The sequence below is a fragment of the Cyprinus carpio genome, unplaced genomic scaffold, assembly GCF_018340385.1.
Source record: "Cyprinus carpio isolate SPL01 unplaced genomic scaffold, ASM1834038v1 S000006615, whole genome shotgun sequence".
NCBI lineage: Eukaryota > Metazoa > Chordata > Actinopteri > Cypriniformes > Cyprinidae > Cyprinus > Cyprinus carpio.
The window spans coordinates 91,300-111,926 of NW_024879254.1; the positions used below are offsets into that span (position 1 = coordinate 91,300).

At 44.3% G+C, this 20,627-nt stretch overlaps 1 long non-coding RNA gene across 5 annotated transcripts in view; it reads left to right on the plus strand.

Annotated features, from left to right (window-relative positions):
* The window catches only part of LOC122144181, a 69,124-nt gene extending 50,941 nt beyond the window's left edge, over positions 1–18,183 (plus strand). For 2 of the 5 annotated variants that reach the window (XR_006159597.1, XR_006159600.1), the window contains exons 3-5: positions 10,677–10,710; positions 10,839–10,991; positions 11,073–18,183. This is a non-coding gene — a long non-coding RNA (uncharacterized LOC122144181). The remainder of the gene's footprint in view (positions 1–10,676; positions 10,711–10,838; positions 10,992–11,072) is intronic. The other 3 variants (XR_006159598.1, XR_006159601.1, XR_006159599.1) reach the window with 3 other exon arrangements.
* Positions 18,184–20,627: the final 2,444 nt, after the last annotated feature.

The window sequence follows — 20,627 nt, forward strand, 5'->3', positions numbered from 1 at the left end:
ACTACGAATGTACATTTCCTGACTAAAATGTGGTGGTTCTTGCAGTGGCAACATCGGTCCTGACCGCGTTTTCTAATTCTGTTACTAGTCGTCTTTAATGCTGTTGCTAGGATACCCAGGGTGGTCTGCTAGTGGGTGTTGCTTATGATGTTGCGTAGGTTGGTCATGGCGTGTGGTGTTGTGTGGGTGTTGGGGGGGGGGGTTTGCTAACGTGTTTTCTCGTCGTTGCTATTTGTTTGGTGGTTTTGCTATGCCGTTGCTATTGTAACCTGGGTGGTTGCTATGCCCGTTGCTAAGGTACGATGTTCCTGATGCCAAAGGAGATAGAGAGTGTTGCAAAGGCCGTTGCTAGGTGTGCGTAAAGGTGGTTACTATGCAGTGCACATAAAGTAAGTTATGTGGTTACTCCTGGGACTCGCTAGCAGTTGCCGAGTCAAACGGCCACTCCCAAGCCGTCTTGGATCTGGTCTGGATCCACAAGCGATAGCGTAGATCTAATTTTTCATAAGTCTGCAGTCTATGGATATTTTGACACAGTACTCATCGTTTTTTCGCGCTGCTGTAACGAATTATCGGACGCTCCGGGGTGGATTGCTTAGAAAATCCATAAGCACCCCTCGCTCCTCATAAGTCGCAGATTTGACACCTGCGGTTGCACGGTTGCTACGACATCAGTACAGGAGGATAGCGCGCCGAAGTTTGTTTACAGCGAACTGGTAATAGGTAACACTAGAAGTGGTACACAGTTTGGTCACTGGATGGAAAATGTGATGGTGTCTGGTGCAGAGTGGCAAACTTACCGGCCCCCGTTGCTTTTAGGTCTTTTTTATGAAGTTTCAAAGCCTGATTGAGCATCTTAGCTAATCACTATTAGCATGTAGCTAGTTCACTGCTAGCATGACTACTGTTGAGAATTCCCGCTTTGCTATCATGAGTCACAAGGAGCCAACCGCCATTTGTCTTTACAGAATGCTTCTGAGTTCGAGATACTATGTGCATTGCCAAAAACGGATTGCTAGGGGGAACCTCTTGTTTGGCTTGCTAGTGAGTGGCCATTGACAGCTGCCCAATGACTGATTTACTGCCAACGGCTGGCTCTATACAGTATACGCTATAAACCCACATTAGCGTTCTGTCATACTTGCTTCTGATGGCAGAGATATTATAGATCTCTTGCAAAAATTTGTGCTAGGGAGCTACTGTGTATTGGTTTGCTAGGGATTGGCCTGGACAAGCTGACCAATGATGATACTCCATAGGGATGGCTTGACAGTATAAGCCACACCCCCATGTCTCTACATTGCTCCGAATCAGACAGCTAGATCATTGGCAAATGTGGGCCAAAATGTTTGCTAAGGTACTGTGGTCCTGGCTTGCTAGGTGTTTGGCCTGCAGCTGCCCACTGATGATACTCCAAAGCCTGCTTGCCAGTAATGCATGACATAAAACAACCCCTGCTTAGAGAAGCTTTATGACATTTAAGATTTGAAAGATATCCCTCTATGCTTTTCAGGTTGCTAGGGTTATCCTAAAATAGTTTATGGGGAAGCGTGGCTATGAGAGAGTCTTGAAGGTGATTTGATTAGGATGATTGGTGCGTTTGCTGTGCGCTAAAGTTTTACGAAGCGATAAATGACCGGCGCACTCGAATGCATTTCACACAGAAAATGGCGGTGATGCGCGTGGCAACTGAAAACTCAAACACTCACGGTGTGGAATCTTTATGCGGGATACCGTAGATTTCGTCTCACCCATGATATCTATGCTGCGCCAACGCTATCCTCTTATGCGGCGCGTCGATTCCAGTTTTATTGAAGATGCAAAGGCCAGCAGCCATCTTCACGATGTTCAGATTCAAGATAAGTCTGGCTGGTGCGCGCCAGGTGCTCTAACTTTGATTTCAAAGTGGCGGCAGCTCTGGCGGCAGTACTCCAGGCACGGCTGACCGGTGGCAAATTCGACTGCCAACCAGCGTTGTTTTGCGGTGGGGAGATGTAGATCACGCTGAGCGGTTTCGCGGAATTTTCTCGGCGTTTGGGGTTGCGCACGACCCAATGATAATCGCCGGTTAACCCGGCAATGCCTCAGCCAACCCTTCAGGTGGCTGGTATGAGAGAATGAGTCTTGCGGTTTGGCGCAGGGCGCTTCTCGGCACGCAGTTTTGCTGGGAGGAGGCACGGCACAAGATGGCTGCTGGTAAACTATTGACTACTGTTTGCTGATGACGTCAGTTTAGCGAGAATACTCGGGTGCCTTTGGGGACTGCTGGGTGCATCAGAAATAGTTCTCGGGCCTGGCTATGATTATTGAAAGGTGATTCGATGATTGACGCTTTGCTGCCCGTCAGCGAACTGCCCGCTCATGTTCCTGAAACCCTTCTATCAAAGATATTGATGCTTTGGTGATTGCTGGGGCTTTTTATAAGGGATACAAACCGTTTACTGGGTGGTGGCAGGTACTTCGCGGTCGATAATTTGATTGGTTTGCTGAATTTCGTGACACTTTGTATCTCTATGACATTGCTCCAGGGGTTATATTCAATCCGGCACGTGGTAGAAGACAGCTGTTCATATGATCCCCTCCTGCAGACGGCTGGGCTCTTTAACATTAGGGGTTATAACCTAGGGTGGCATATTCTCTTTCAGCAGGTGACTCAGATGGGGTTTGGCGAACGCTGGCATCTATCAGATATGGATGGGAACCGGTTGAAACCGCAATGCGGTATCGCTGGGTTTTGGGCGTCATTTGCAGCTAATCAGACGTATTTTGCGCCAGTCATTACAAAGTGTGCAGCACTTCAGACTTTAAATGGTACCTTTGATTGACACCTCTTTGCAGGTCTGTTAATCCGGGACTTTTTCGAACTGCCAGTTTTATTTTGGAAGAATAATAATAAGAACAGAATGTTTTCTCGGAGAGAGGAAGATGGGGTGATTTGCGGTGGCGACAGCGCTCGGTTTTGCTAAAGGTGTTTGACTTTGTTTTATTTTATTCGGTGGGTGCTGGAATTTTCAGAGTGGATTTATAGGGTGTTGCTATATGGTTTGCTGATTCTTCTAGGTGGTTACTGGGGTCCCAGGTTCTGGTTTTCGCCAGAGTTGGTTACTTCATGGAGTTTTCGGATGATTTAGCACTCAGGGCATTGTGGTGGTTGCTGGTGTTGCTATGGTTCTAGGTGCGAGGGTGGTTGCCTAATTTATGGAGTGGTTGCAGGTGTTGGTGGTTTAGGTGGTTGCTATGGTAACTGGGTTGGTTTCACGGTTTATGGTGGCGGGTTGTTTAAAGCGGGTTGCTGGAATTGCACCTTGTGGGTGGTTTCTGGGCGGTTGCAGGCAGTGCTGTAATTTTGGGAGCTGGGTGTTACAGGCAGTTTGTTTTCTTAGGCAGGTTGCGCTATGGTAGAACTGGGTGCAGGCGTTTTCTTTGGTATTAGGGTGGTTGCAAAAGGGTTGGCTTATGGTTGTGGTGTTGGTGTTGGGTTTGTTTCGGTGGTGCTGGGCTTCTGGCTGGAACCGGTTCTGTTTGCGGGTTTTGTGCATGACAGTTTACTTCCCGAGATTTTTGCTGGTTGGGTTCTGTCTGCTGTTTCTGGCGTGAGTTTTATTGGATGATCAGCTTGTGCTCGGTGACAGGTTTGGGCGGTTTTCTTTGTTTCATGACCGTGGCAGGGGTGGTTCTTTGGGGTTGACGTCGTTTGTCTTGCGGGCAGGTTTGGGTGCCCAGGTGCCTGGCCGGGGTGGATGACGGCTGTTGATATGAAGAGGAGCATGCAGCCAGAAGAAGCAGCTTGCATGTCGGTTGGTACAAGTTTTATGGAATCATCACCACTAATGGTTGCTTGCAGGGTGCTCTGTTTGGTTGCAGGAGTGACTTGGCTGGTCTCAGGACTGCTGGCAACTGGCTCCAGGCCCCCCCATGTCTCCGGCAACGGTTTTGGGACGCCTGGATCCTGGCTCTTTTTATAGTGGTTTTGGGTGCTCCTTCGTTTGGTTTTGCCTTCCCAGGGTGGGCACGGCAGGCTGGTCCTCAGGCGGCGTGCAGTGGTGCTGATGACCCATCTGTCGATGTTCTGGTGCGCGAGGGATGGTCTTGCGTGGTTTTCTTCGGGATACGTTTCCGTGCTGGAGCGTTTGCGTGGCATGCCGACAGGCTGATACTTTCAGGCTGGCGCTGTTCGGCTGGTGACCTGGATGATGTGTTCTGATGCTGAGATCTGGGTCTTTGCGAAGGCGGTTTGCTGGTTATTTGGTTTGCCAGAGTGGCTGGCGTATGGCGGGCCGATGCTCTGAAGGCGCGGCGCAGTTAGGCGTTGGCTCCAACCCCTATGGCTGCTGACTGTTCGTTCTAAAGATGTGCTCTGCTCGCTTTGGGTTTAACTCGGGTTATCTGTGTTGGTTTGCTGGAGGCCAGAAGAAGGTGGGGTGGATCCCGTTGTGGCCGTTTGCGGCTGCCCGATTCAAGGCAGGCAGCCCTACATGGTTCGCTGACACTTCGGATGCAAGAGATTGGTGGATCTGTTCAATGGAGTCTAGGGCTTTGCCGCTAAGCGACGCTAAATGGGCGACTTTGGGAGCATTGCCGACTGACTGCTTCACGATGATTCCTCCGGACTTCGTTGGTTTGCCTGGTGATAGGCCAACCCCACGTCTCTATGACGTTTGAGTCCAGAGTTGCTGTTCAATACAAAGCAAACTCAGAGTGAAAGTACCACCCAGGCGGGAAAACGGCTGTAGTTGGCCGGCAGTGATCCCCTCACCATAGTATGTCAAAGGGGCGTCACTTTGGGAGATATAGCGAAAAAGCCTAACATATTCCCCACTCTGCGGGGTAGGTTCTCGATGCGCCCTGAAATCCTCTCTAGATGTGGGGATTCACATGTTTCTCTGAAATTCGACACTCGAGACTTCGATCCGTCAAAGTTAGCCGTAGGTGCCACTTGTGATGTCGATTTTTCGAGCGATGCCTAGCGTTGTCTGTTACACGATGCAGCCAGATCTATGTTGTAGGACAGTCTTGTTCCAAGATGGTAATTGGCTTTCGATTTGACAGCCTCTTTTGGGATCTGTTGACTAAGAGGGCTTGGAAGGGACTGATTCTGGCGGCTGTATGCGGGATCTTGTAAGAATGATGGCATAACTAGAGTGTGGGTTTCTCTGAAGAAAATGTAGCGGTGCTTACAGTGGCTATGACATCGGTTGCTTCGGGATCTTTTTATAAGTTTGTTTCAAAGGAGCTAAATGCCGTAACTGTCGCGACTGGTGTCGAACTGTACTTGCTCAGTGTTTCATGGCGTGGTTGCTTTAAGGTGTGCATGGAGTGAGATGCTAGGGTATTTTGGTGGTTGCGGTTCGGGGCATGGTGACCTGGGGGGTGACAACTAATACTTTAAGTTGCTGGGGATGGTTGCTAAAAAAGCACAGCTATGACAATTCTGACCGGGCTTATGCGATGTTTCTGCGTGGTTTGCTGGTCAGAAGCTACGAGATTCTTGGGGTGGTTGCGCAAGCATGTTCTAGGCGGTTTGCTAGGTTCCTTGGCGCATTTCTTCAAGGTGTTGGTATATCGCTACGGGATGCTTGACAGCTTATATAACCGTTTGCTATGGTACAGATGGATCCTTCAGGCACGATGTGATTTCGGGGAACTTGGGGTGCGGTTGCTATACTGGGTGACTGGCTCACGCGATGCTAGGGTGTTCTCAAAGGTTCTTTAGCTGACATACTATGGTAACCTTCGGATATTTTGCTGCAGGAAGACCTGCTAAAGGTACTTGGGAAAGCAGGTTGCTGGGTACTGCTGTCGCTGTTCTTGGGGATGTTCTGGGTGGCTGCTAGGCGGCTGCTGAGGCAGTTTAATCTACATCTGGGCTGGCTGCGTAAGATGCTGCTATGGTGGTGGCTAGGTTACTTGGGGTGAATTGGTAAGCCCATTGCTAGCCTTCTTTTCGCTGCGGGGCCAAGCCCGGTTATCTCGGTGGTTGCGGCGGACCCCGGTGGTTATGTGGGCATGGCTTCGGGGCGTTTGTTGCTGAAATCTTGAAGGTGATTAGTGATTGGCGGTTGCTAGAGCGGGTTCATGTTTGCTATCTGGATGCTTGCTAGGCAGTTATCGCGTAGATGTTGTTGGAATTGGTCGCCTAATGGGTCGCGGCTAGATGCGTTGCCTGGGGTTGCTATACCGTAACATGGGTGCAGTTTGCCGGGCGTCTTAAGGTATTTGTGTGTATGCTGACCATTTTGGTAGGCTGGATGGTAGAGATTGATGACTGCGGGCGGTGCTGGGGATGTTCGTGCTGATAGCCCAATATGCGGAACTGGGGAGACAGCCGTGTTTCATGATTGCGAGATATGCTCTGGGTTAACTATTGCTTAATGGGGCTTGGGCGGTTGGTAGAGAACGCATGGGTTTAGTTCGCCTAGGTGGTTCGTATCATGGCAGGTGTGGTTGCTATTTTCTTTGACCAGCTCAAATGTGGTGAGTCATGTTTCTCGCAGGTCAACTGGATGTGGTCAGGTCTCGGGAGTTCTTAGCGTTTTATCCTGTAGTCACTAGCGCTAGGGAGCTCTAAATGGTTGCTAGGGCGTGGCTATGAAGTCCTGAAGGTGAGTCATGATTGGTTGATTGCTGCCCCGAGTCATACGAGCCCACCCTCATGTTTCTATGACACTTCTATCCAAAGATATTAATTTGATCTTTTTCAATTGAAGTCTATGGAGCTTGTTACTAAGTGGCCCTAAATGGTTGCTAGGGCGTGGCTTGACTGCTTCACAATGATCCTGACAGACTGATTGGTTGCCTGAGTAAAATGAGCCCACCCCCATGTCTCTATGACATTGTGATCCAGAGTTATGTTCAATGCAAAACTCCTACTTAAATTACCATAGTAGGAAAAACGCACTGTTTCATGGGTGATCCCTCACCATAGTATGTCTATGGGGCAACTTTGGGGGGCTCTTGCGCCCCAGGGGTACAACTGATACCCCACTGCGGGGTATGTTCTCGCACAGCCTGATAGCCTCTCCAAATGTGGTGATTCACATGTTTCTGCGAAATTCCCTCTCGGAGCTAGGATTCGTCAAAGTTGGCCGCAATGCATTGTCTATGGGATTTTTTGGGCGATATTTCGCCCGCTGTGCGAACATCGTACGCCCGATCGCTTATAAAAGTCATAGCACACCATTCCCGAATAGGCCGCACGATTTGACACCTCTTTTGCGGGTCTGTGACAAAAACTGCGGGACTAGTTACGCGCCGAAATTTGTACGGAATCTATAAGAAGAAGAATAAGAAGAATAATAAGTATGTGAGATAGTAATAGTGATGCTTTGCCTTCGGCAAGCACCACTAACTAGAATGTACATTTCCTGAAGAAAATGTGAGTGGTGCTTGCAGTGGCAAAACTCGGCCCTCAGTTGCTTAGGTATTTTTATAGAGTTCATAGCCTGATTTATCTCTTAGCTAATCACTATTAGCATGTAGCTATTCACCGCTAGCATGACTAGCATGTTGGAATTCCAGTTAGCTAGCATGAATCAAAAGAGCCAACCGCCATGTCTGTACGATGTTCTGATGCAGAGATATAGGTCTTGCAAAACGGTTGCTAGGGTACTCTGTTTGGTTGCTAGGGAGTGGCCTGACAGCTGCCAGTGATGATACTCCAAAGGCTGCTTGACAATATTAACCAACCCCCATGTCTGTACGATGTTCTGATGAAGAGATATAGGTCTAGCAAAATGGTTGCTAGGGTACTCTGTTTGGTTGCTAGGGAGTGGCTTGGCAGCTGCCAATGATGATACTCCAAAGGCTGCTTGCAAATGTAAACCAACCCCCATGTCTGTACGATGTTCTGATGCAGAGATATAGATCTTGAAAAACGGTTGCTAGGGTACTCTGTTTGGTTGCTAGGGAGTGGCCTGGCAGCTGCCAATGTAGATACTCCAAAAGCTGCTTGCCAGTATGAATGATAGAAACCAACCGTTATGGCTTTATGACATTCAGATTTGAAGATATCCCTCTATGCTTTGGGTTGCTAGAGAGCTCTAAATGGTTGCTAGGGCGTGGCTATGAAGTCTTGAAGGTGATTCGTGATTGGTCCTTTGCTGCCCCGAGTCAAACGAGTCCACCCTCATGTTTCTATGACTCTTCTATCCAAAGATATATATTTGATATTTTTCAATGGAAGTCTATGGAGCTTGTTACTAAGGGGACCTAAATGGTTGCTAGGGCGTGGCTTGACTGCTTCACAATGATCCTGACAGACTGATTGGTTGGCTGAGTAAAATGAGCCCACCCCCATGTCTCTATGACATTGTGATCCAGAGTTATGTTCAATGCAAAACTCCTAGGTAAAGTACTATAGTAGGAAAAACACACTGTTTCATGGGCGATCTCTCACCATAGTATGTCTATGGGGCAACTTTGGGGGGCTCTTGCGCCCCAGGGGTACAACTTATACCCCACTGCGGGGTATGTTCTCGCACAGCCTGATAGCCTCTCCAAATGTGGTGATCCACATGTTTCTGCGAAATTCTTTCTCGGAGCTATGATCCGTCAAAGTTGGCCGCAATGCATTGTCTATGCGATTTTTCGGGCGATATATCGCCCGGTGTGCGAACATCGTACGCCCGATCGCTTATAAAAGTCATAGCACACCATTCCCGAATAGGGCGCACGATTTGACACCTCTTTTGTGGGTCTGTGACAAAAACTGCGGGACTAGTTACGCGCCGAAATTTGTACGGAATCTATAAGAAGAAGAAGAATAATAAGTATGTGAGATAATATAAGTGATGCTTTGCCTTCGGCAAGCACCACTAATAACTAGAATGTACATTTCCTGAAGAAAATGTGAGTGGTTCTTGCAGTGGCAAAACTCGGCCCTCTGTTGCTTAGGTCTTTTTATAGAGTTCATAGCCTGATTTATCTCTTAGCTAATCACTATTAGCATGTAGCTATTCACTGCTAGCATGACTAGCATGTTATAATTCCAGTTTGCTACCATGAGTCAAAAGAGCCAACCGCCATGTCTTTACGATGTTCTGATTCAGAGATATAGGTCTTGCAAAACGGTTGCTAGGGTACTCTGTTTGGTTGCTAGGGAGTGGTCTAACAGCTCCCAATGACGATACTCCAAAGGCTGCTTGACAGTATAAGCCAAACCCGATGTCTGTACATTGTTCTGATGCAGAGATATAGGTCTTGCAAAATGGTTGCTAGGGTACTCTGTTTGGTTGCTAGGGAGTTGCCTTGCAGCTGCCAATGATGATACTCCAAAGGATGCTTGACAATATAAGCCAGCCCCCATGTCTCTACGATGTTTTGATGCAGAGTGATAGGTCTTGCAAAACGGTTGCTAGGGGACTCTGTTTGGTTGCTAGGGAGTGGCTTGGCAGCTGGGAATGATGGCTGCTTTCCAGTATGAATGATATAAACCAACCCCCATGCCTTTATGATATTCAGATTTGAAGATATCCCTCTGTGCTTTGGGTTGCTAGGGTGCTCTAAATGGTTGCTAGGGCCTGGCTATGAAGTCTTGAAGGTGATTCGTGATTGGCCGTTTGCTGTTCTGAGTCAAACGAGCCCACCCTCATGTTTCTATGACACTTCTATCCAAAGATATTAATTTGATCTTTTTCAATGGATGTCTATGGAGCTTGTTACTAAGGGGACCTAAATGGTTGCTAGGGCGTGGCTTGAGTGCTTCACAATGATCCAGACAGAGTGATTGGTTGCCTGATTAAAATGAGCCCACCCCCATGTCTCTATGACATTGTGTTCCAGAGTTATGTTCTATGCAAAACTTACCATAGTAGGAAAAACACGCTGTTTCATGGGCGATCCCTCACCATAATATGTCTATGGGGCAACTTTGGGGGGCTCTTGCGCCCCAGGGGTACAACTTAAAGCCCACTGCGTGGTATGTTCTCGCACAGCCTGATAGCCTCTCCAAATTTGGTGATTCACATGTTTCTGCGAAATTCTCTCTCGGAGCTATGATCCGTCAAAGTTGGCCGCAATGCATTGTCTATGCGATTTTTCGGGCGATATTTCGCCCGGTGTGCGAACATCGTACGCCCGATGGCTTATAAAAGTCATAGCACACCTCTCCTCAATAGGGCGCACGATTTGACACCTGTTTCGTTGGTCTGTGACAAAAACTGCGGGACAAGTTACGCGCCAAACTTTATTTTTAGGGTTTTATAGGAGGAGGATAATAAGTATGTGAGATAATACAAGTGATGCTTTGCCTTCGGCAAGCACCACTAATAATAAGTATGTGAGATAATACAAGTGATGCTTTGCCTTCGGCAAGCACCACTAATAATAAGTATGGAGCATAGTAATAGTGATGCTTTGCCTTCGGCAAGCACCACTAATAAGATTAGATAGTAGATCAGTAAGTTGGCTTTCTCAAGCCAACTTAATAAGTTTAAATAGTAGATCAGTAAGTTGGCTTTCTCAAGCCAACTTAATAATAATAATAAGATTAGATAGTAGATCAGTAAGTTGGCTTTTTCAAGCCAACTTAACTAAAAAGTTACACATTACATTACTGAGACATCTCTGTTTCCACACTGTGAGCCCAACTTGTTTTCTATAGGTTTAAGATTAGTGAACATAATTTCTTTCTTTCTCTTTCTCTTTCTCTTTCTTTCTTTCTTTTTATTGGCATTCAGCTTCAAACTAACTTTCCATCAAAAAAGATTGCATGTATGTATCATATTCAGGTTTATTTTACATCTCAAAATATACTTATCAAAAGTATGCTATTTGCTTGTTTGTTTAATTTATTTTATCATACATTTCAAAATAGATTTTTTTTCTGTTTTCCTCAACAGACTGCTAGAGATTGACAGTAAGTCTCTGTACTCTGTGAATGGAGTCCTGTGAAGTCCCACCTCACCCAAAACCTTCTCTTTTGAGTATGGCATATGGGGTAATGTCATTAAAGAATGGGATGACTGGCGAAAGAGAAAAGTGAACAGATCAAGGTAACCAACTTATCGATCCACCAGTTTCATGTGATGATTTCAGTTGAAATCATTTAGTTTGCTGTACCATTCTTCTTTGAGGTGCTGATCAGGAGGGGTGTCCCTGCTCACCTGTGGCCTGTTGTGTGGCAGCTGTTGTGTGACACTCAGAATGTTGTTGTGTGGCAGAAATACTCAGATCTACTGAAGAGCTTGTGTCCATCTGAAAAGCTGATACTCAGAGACCTGACACGTATCCTCCCTCAACACCAGCTCTTTCACAACAAGGTTGCTACGTGCCAGAAATCACTGTTTAATGTGCTGAAGGTTAGATGACAGAGAATCTCTATCTGTGATCATACAGAAAAAAATAAGAATAATGCATTTTAGGAGTATACAAAACACAACGTGGCTTTATTTGCAGGCTTACTCAATCTTAGACCGAGACATTGGCTACTGTCAGGGAAGTGTGTTTATTGTAGGTCTATTGCAGGTAATGAATTGCTTTTTTAATTGAAATTATAGTTACAAAGTATAGTAGCTAGTACTGGTCAATGAATTGAGATGACCACCTTTTAGATGGCTGAAGAGGAGGCCTTCTACATTTTTTTTGAGGCTAATGAAGGACTTCGGAATGAGGGATCTGTATAGATCTAATATGGTTGAACTCAGCTGCTGCATTTACCAGTCTGATGCTATGATTAAGGTAAACAATTATAATTCTGCTCTATTTAAAAGCACATGGATTATTTATAAAATGTCCTTTCCAAAAACCCTAAGCTGAGTAAGCCACATAAAGCCTGTTACAAATGATCTGCTGAAGTATCTTTCTATTTCCTGGTAAATGTCAGATTTCTGAGAATTGCACATTTGACAAGAACTTTGTTGTTTGTAAGTAAGAACTTTGGTGTTTTGTAAGAAGGGGATAGTGGGGTAAAGCTATGTCACTTTTATTTACCTACTGTATGTTTTCCTCTAAGCAATGAGGAATTAGAAGAAACTTGTCTAAAAGATGTCTAATTCATAAATTTAATATATAATATAAAAATAATAAATTTTCAGCAGTCATTACTCGTCTTCGATGCCACATAATCCTTCTGAAGGATTATTCTAATATTCTGATTAAGTACTAAAAAAAAAAAACATTTCGTATTATTATCAATGTTTAAAACATTTGTGCTGCTTAATATTTTTCTTGAAACTGTGATCATTTTTTTTTGATGAACAGAAAATTTAAAACAATGCTCCAGTTACTTATGTAACCTTGGTTCCCTGAGATGAGGGTATAAGCATTGCGTATACACGCTTATGGAAAAACTCTGATACTTTAGCTCTTTACTCTGATACTGAAGCCTGATTTTTTCACATTCATGTACCTGCACAAACAAATGGTGCTTCAACACGCCTAAAGGGGAGGAGCCACCTACTATATAAGTAGGCTTAGAGCACCATTCTTCAGAATTTTCTTCTGTCAGCGACAGCCATCAGCTTATGTGCAGACTTATAGCATACCAGCTTACGCAATGTTTGTTTCTTTATCTCAGTGAACCAAGGTTACATTAGTAACCGGAGCATTTCCTTTTGAACGGTCTCTCCTGTTGCACATACATGCTTATGGGGAACGCATCCAATAGTGCCGTGCTATAAGTAAATTCAAACCTAAGTCACTCTGTGCACATCCAGCCCCGGAGCGCCCGAAACGAGGGCCCCTAAGAAAAGCATGAGCAAAGAATGAGCCCCAAGCTAGCCTGCTGGGGACTACATAGCAAAATCTTTTCCACTCAAAGAGGAGATTAGGTGAATTTAAGTAGACAAGATCGTGCCTGGAGGGCAGGGACATCTAAATTATAAAACCTTGTAAAGGTTGACGGGGACGACCAGCTGGAAAAGATGTCATCAACATAGATCCCACTGGACCACGCCCAGGAGGAGGCCATTCCTTGAGTGGAGTGGGCCCTCACCCCAATAGTGCATTTCAAAACCTCTGTGGCATAAGCCAGGGCTATAGCATCGACTGTCCAACGAGATAGTCATAACCGGCAGCCCAGTTAGATGAGAGGATTAGAGCGGCTTCCGAAGCATACAAAAAGCTGCTCTGATTCCCGAAACGGGCCAGAGTGCTCAACGTACACTTTAAGAGCCCTAACTGGGCAGGATGGATAAGGGACCCTGCTTGTTCTCTGTAATAGGAAGAGCTAGAAGAGAAATAACCTGTGCTCTGAATGGGGTTGAGAGCACATAGGCACATAGCTGTGTCTTGATTTGAGGATGACTTTACAGTCATGGCCACAGCCATATCAACCTGCAGCCCAAGACTGGTTGCCTACTGAAGCTAAGCTGGGTTGAGCCTGGTCATTAACTGGATGGGAGACCTCCTGGGAAAACTAGGTTGCTGTTGGAAGAGGTGTTAGTGAGGCCAGCAGGGGGTGCTCACCCTGTAGTCTGTGTGGGTCCTAACGCCTCAGTATAGGCACCGTTGTCCTGTGGCTGCTGTCAGCACACTGGTGGTGGTTGAGGAGAGACCCCCCCCCCCCCCCCCCGCCCAACATGATTGTAAAGCGGTTTTGGTAAAAGGAGGTAAAAGGAGCGTGACCTGAAACCGCCTTAGTGATTTATGAAGGCTACCACTGTGATGTTGTCCAAGTGGACCAGGTTGGTAGGAAGGCTTTCAGGGCCAGAGAAACTGCCATCATTTCAAGGCAGCTGATGTGCAAGTGTTGCTCCAAGTGTAACCAGGAGCCAAACACTGGTCTGCCCTAGTACAGTGCTTCCCAACCTGTGTTGGCGGCATCTGTCTTTACTACCTTCCTCCTGGAGGTCAGCCCCAACGGGATGCCTGAATGAAACAGGCGAGAATTGCTCCAAGGGTCCAGAGCTTTGATGCAGTGGTGGGTTACTCTTAGATGAAGATGCCCCAGGCGTGGGACACTTTGAGCCAAAATTGAAGGGGCCACATGCAGAGCAGGCCCAGAGGAATTACAGAGGAAGCGATCGACATAAGGGCGAGCATCCTCTGAAAATCTCTGAGGGGATGCAAAGTCCCTCATTTGAATGACACTGCTAGTCGCTGAACCATCAGAGAGCATTCTGGTGAATCAATCACTGTCCCCCATGATTTGCTGGCTGGGAGACAAAGAGCTTTTGGCTAAATAGATTTTTAGCCCAAGCCGCTCCAGATGGCTAAGTAGCAGTGACCTGTGAGTGATAAGTTCCTGTTCTGACCTGGCTAGCAAAGGCCAGTCGTTGAGGTAATTCATGATACAGGTCTGTCTCAGAGGGGAAAGAGCCACGTCAGAGACAGTCCGAATGGAAGGACTGTATATTGATAGGCCACCCCCTCGAATGCGAATCTCAAGAATGGTCTGTGATGAGGGGCTATCTTGATGTGAAAGTAAGCATCTTTCATATCCACCAATAAAAAACAGTCCGGAGTACAAATATGCATGAGGATTTGTTTCAAAGTTAGCATCTTGAACGGCCATTTCATAAGCGTGCAGTTCAGATGCCTGAGATCAAGAATGTGCCTTAGCCCACCATAAGCATGTATACACAACGGGAGAGACAGTTTGAAAGGGAACAGTATTTAACTATTAAATTCTTTAAAAAAAATCATAAAAAATGACTGACCATTTTTAATTTCAACTTTTGAACTGATCCTTTTGAATTGCATTGTATATATTATTTGACCTAAAAATTTCCTTGGATATAAAATGTTTTTTAAAAATGCTTACAAATACTTGCCATTTTTGGTACATGGTCACAGGACAAAAACATTACACAGTTTTGTAGCTAAAGGGGGTGACACATGTTATCCCACTCTCACCTAGAGATCTGTTGTCTGATAATATTTTTTTCTTTCTTATAAGATAAGATATAGAAATAACTAGCCAGTGATATTTTAGTATTATATATAGTATTCTATTATATTATTTATTCATGTTTTGAATTTGCTTTTATTTTTATATTTTCAGTTTTCAAATTAGTTTTAGTAATTTTATGTTTTGTATTTTTTATATTTGTATTTAACTTTATTTTATTTCAGATTTAGTTTAACATGAATTTTAACAGTTACAATTTGTAACAGTAACTTTAGTATTTTATCTTATTTATTTCTATCAATTAGATAGAAAGATAGCAGAGTTTAGATTTAAGTTTTCTTTTTTTAAATGTAAGTTTTTCATCTAATATTTTTTTTTATTTTCAATTACAGAAAAGCTTTTAATAGGTTAATAATAATAACAACACAGCATATAAATATTATAGTTTGATTGACAATATCAGTGATTAAATTCATGTATTTTGTAGGGTTTGGAGATCGTGTTCCGGGTTGGTTTGGCTATACTTCAAATGAAGCCATATGAAAGAACTTATTAAGCTTGATGTTGAGGGAATGATGAATGTAACGGAGCACCTCAATGAAACTACATTTTTGTTTAGTTTTTTTCCCAATTGCTAGCTTTAAGGATTTTTAAATGTTTTTAAAATTATGTCTTTGAAATACTGCCACTTTGAGTGATTTTGCTGTTTTCAGTGCTTTCAGAATCTAGACTCATGGGATCAGATCCTGATTGAATGACTGAAGCAGCATATCTAATAAAATACCACCCCAGCAGAATGAAACAGTATGTGCTTTTCCATTTATTTCTTGTTTCTGTGTTATACAATTGTCTATATAAACAAAATGATTTGTCGGTCTCTTGCCTTATCTTAAGGGACTTTCCTTAGAGAACAAGCATTTAAATTTATTAAATTTATTGCAGTGATTTATGTTCATGTTAATCATTTTTTTCTAAAGATATGTTCATGCTCTTACTACCACATGTGCCGATCTACCAGAGGTGCTCAGAAAAACTAGTGTCACAGCTGTAGAAAGATTTGGTGAAAACTCAGCTAGACACAGCCTGGTCACAAAGCACTTTAAAAGCGCATCTTGCAAATGGAAGAGGTCAACATGAAGTCAAATCTTCCATGCAAACTTGTTTTAAATACATTAATATGAAGCATTAACCGCAGTCTTAAGGCATTTCCACTCTGAGTGCAAAAAAGCTAAAAGAATATTGGATGCGAATATTGGATACACACTGGAATAAAACAACAGATTTCCTATGGATGCTTCCACACAGACCACGAACATTCACACACCGAAAATGCATGTTTTTTTTTTTTGAACCAGTCCGACGAATCTTTTCAGTTTCGCAAAGCGAAAACACGGGGTGTCCAATATGATTTGAGCTAGGATCACATGACTGGAGCAGCTGCTGTTGCACAAAAAGGCAAGAGTGGTGATGCTGTTTCGAAAACCAGTGTAAACAAACACAGAAGAAGCACATTGTAACAGTCCATAGTTCTGTTACTATGGTTTTAGTAGGTTGTAGTACTACTCCTGTCCTCTAGGGACCCTAAGTGGCTCTTCTCCTCTAGGTTAAATCCTAGTGAGGTAGAGGAAAGAGAGATCTGTTTGGTGAAGTGGAAGCATGGTTTTCTCCTCAAGTGTTCAATGCAAGTCCAGATTGAGAAATGTGTTTCAAGCTCAATCTGGTAAGTGATTTCCTGTTTATTAAAGTCTTGTATTTCTCTAACTAAAAGACTTTATTCATGTATTGTAATTTTGTTTAGAATGGTTGCTCTGTGTAATATGGGGTTGTTAGCAAGCTAACTCACTTTTTTTTACATTCTATTTAGAAGGACTCTTTAGTATTGGTAGAATCACTACTAATATGTACAATGGGGATGTGAGGAGTATTTCCACTGTAAGACGACTTCACAGAAACCTATAGTGGATCTTTTGGGATTATTCATTCCACAACGACTAAGGCCTCAGTTGGGAAGCACATGGTGGATGTGGATCAGGTTGGATTATTGTTTATTGCTCATTGAAAAAGACATTGTCAGCATCATCATCGTCATCATCCTCTACGTCCTCTACGTTGGGTTTAACGGACATTCTCCAAAGGACAGTTGAGATTCTAAATGGACAATGGTCGTATAAGGTTTTTTTTTTTTATACAAAAATTCACTTTGGTTAGCTGTGATTTGTGTCTTTTTGCTTACGGGTTTTGTTGATAGCACTTTCCAGTTTTCTTTAAATGAGTATGCCGAAGTAGTTTGCTTTATTTTTCCTTGTCTGTTGTTTTCGCCCATTCTTAATATTCAATAATAATCTGGTATAACTCTTCTATCTGTGTTGGTACAAACTTTATTTCTTATCTTGGTTGACATTTGAGTGAACAGCATTTTAGGTGCTTATATTAAATGTGGTTGGTGGGCCCCTCCCTTAAAAATTATCAAAAGCTGTGCCTTTTAAGAAGAGGAGGACGGTTACAGATTGGCGCCCGAACAGGGACCATCAAACCAGTAATTTGTCACCTTAATCTGTATTCATGTCGCACAGAGGGGTCAGTCAGACTGCTCAGGATGGGGATGAGTAAGTGCCCAGTGAAGACTTTTCAACTGGGTCTTTCACCACCAGAAGAGAACCCCTGAAAGATCTCAACACTTTCAGTGATCTATATATTGATTCAGATGAGGAAAGTGAGAGAATTATGGACAAGGTAAATGACATTCCAGATGATTCTTATCCTCTGCCTCCACCTCCACCGGAGATGGATCCTGAATCCAACAACGACCCGTCCAATTCCGTAACATCCATGATAGAACGCCTGTCTGAATGGTTCACTTCGCTGGAAGACCAACTAACAGACCTCAGTCAGAGGGTGAGTGAAAATGTTCCCTTAGATGAGTTGGAAAACCGATGTAAACTGATAAAGGACAGAATGACTTACTGGGTACAACGAGAGTGTGATAAAGTAAAGAAACAGCTAGAACTGCTTGTCCAGAAGTTAGGTCAGTCTGTTGTAGACTGCCTGAAGAGAAGGGATCGTCGAATAGATCAAAGATTTCAATCTCTGTTGCCATCTGCATCCACTCCAGATCCTAAGTCCACCCTCTCTTTTTTTCAGTCTAAACAAAGAAATGTTACCTACAGCATGCAGTCCAGTCACTTAACAAGCCAGGGTAACCAAACCACCATGCAGTATAACCCACCAGTAAAACTGGATTTTCCCAGCTTCAGTAGTACACAAGAGGATGATCCTGTTGTTTTTATAGAACACTGCGAAGAGTATTTTGCTGTACGTCCCCTTAGTGAGGGAGAAATCCTTGCTTCACTCTCGGCGGTACTCAAAGGTACGCCCAAGGATTGGTGGATGGCAGAGCGGAGTATTTTTGATTATTGGTTTTGTTTTTAGGAATTTTTTGTTTTTTTTTTTTTAGTTTGGGATTATGATGATGTCGCAGCAAGGAAATTGTTGGAGAGGAGACAAGGGGCTAGAGAAAGCATCAGAGACTTTGCATTCCACTATCGTGCTTTGTGTCTGAGGTGGAGGAAGGGGATGTCAGAAAAGGAAGTGGTTCAAGCAATCCTAAGAAACTGCAATCCCAGACTAGCTAGCCTGCTACGTGGAACCATCAAGGACGTAGGAGAACTAGTCAGGATTGGAACACAGATAGAAAGGGATTTTGATGAATCCAAAAGATATTGGAGTCAAGCTAATGGGGAGGAGCAGAGAAAGAAAGCCTCCACAGTTCAAGAACCTCCCCACAAGCCTCCAAATGCCTGCAATCGAGTCGTACAATCCTTTCAGAGTGCATTGCAACACGACTATAAAAATATCACCCTTCCAATAATTCTACAGGACAGGTACGTCAGTGCCATGGTTGACACTGGAAGCACTTTCTCACTGATCCAAGAATCCTTTTGGAAGCAGCTGGGTCCCCAAGAGCAGTACCAATCCAGCGAAGGACAATCCTTTCTATTGGCCAATGGACAAAGGAAGATGGCTATCGGTAAGGTGAAGTGGAGGTGTGAGGTGCTGGGACAATCAGTAGACCTGACTCTTTTCATTTTGCAGGATGCTGATCTGACGGTACCAATCATACTGGGAATGGATTTTCTGTTAAAGACTGGAATGAAGCTAGACTTTCAGAAAGCCCAGTACAGCCTACCCACAGCAGAAGGGGCTATAAAAGAAAATTATTTCCCCTTTCTCCAGGTTGACATCCACCCCACCATGCATTTTTACCTTGCCATTTTCACGCCTACCTGCAGTGATGAAACTCGTCAGTATATACAACAACTTACTCTGGCAGCAGACACTGATCCACAGACAAGAACAGAGCTGGAGAGGATGATGTTGAACTGGTCTACTGTTTGTACCCAAGAAATAGGTTGGACAAACCTTGTTAAACACCGCATCATTACCAACGATGAACAACCGGTACGGCGACGTGCATACAGAGTCTCCATTGAAAAACAGCAATTCATTGAAACCCAAATCCAGGACTTACTGAACAAAGGGATTATTCGACCATCAACTTCTCCTTGGGCTTCTCCAGTAGTGGTAGTGCAAAAGAAGGATGGAGAATCCAGATTTTGTGTGGACTATCGTGGAATGAATGCCAAGACACACTTAGATGCCTACCCGATGCCCCAGATACAAGATATTCTGGAATCACTAAATGGAGCCACTATCTTTAGCACTTTGGACCTCAAAAGTGGCTACTGGCAGTTAGAGATGGAGGCTGACAGCATTCAGAAAACAGCTTTTGTAACTTCCACTGGGCTATATGAATTTGTTTGTCTGCCCTTTGGCCTGAAAAATGCCGCTGCCTCTTTTCAAAGGCTAATGGAACATGTTCTCCGAGAAGTGAAAGGCAAGTGTTGCATGGTCTATATTGACAACATCGTAGTGTATTCTAAAACCGTGACAGAACAACTGCAACACCTACAACAAGTCTTCACATGTCTCCATAAAGCTGGACTCACACTTAACCTTAAGAAATGTAACTTCATCCAGAGATCACTTGCATTTCTTGGTCACATAGTTTCGGACGAAGGTGTAAAAACAGATCCCTCTAAAGTGGCAGCAGTCAACTCATTCCCTAAACCTCAATCCATCAGGGACGTCAAGCGTTTCTTAGGATTGGCAGGTTGGTACCACCGCTTCATTTCTCATTTCTCGGAAAAAGCTGCACCACTTCATGCACTCAAACAGAAAAATTCAACCTGGATCTGAACAGAGCAATGTCAGCATGCCTTCGACATAATCAAGCAGGATCTGGTACAAGCACCTGTTTTAATAACCCCTGATTTTAACAAGTCTTTTCGAGTTCAGACCGACGCAAGTGACATTGGCTTGGGGGCTGTTCTTACACAGGATGTAGAAGGAGCAGAGCATGTGATTGCTTATGCCTCCCGATTGCTCAGAGGAGCAGAGAAAGCATATGCAGTATCTGAGAAAGAGTGCTTGGCTGTAGTATGGGCCGTAGAAAAATGGCGACCATACCTTGAAGGTCGACCCTTTGAAGTTGTCACCGATCATGCTGCCCTGACATGGGCTTTCCAACACCCAAAGCCTTCCTCTCGCCTCATTCGCTGGACAATACGTTTACAAGGATTCCATTTCACTGTGAGATATCGGAAGGGCCAGTGCAACATTGTACCAGACATATTATCCAGAATCCAAAATCCCAACAGTTTGCCTGGTACGATCTTCCTTGTAAGTGCGTCCAAGTCCATGCCTGTAGACCTCTCTCAAATTGCTATATCACAAAATAATGATAGTGAAATTCAAGAGTTGATCTCCAAAGCACAGAACC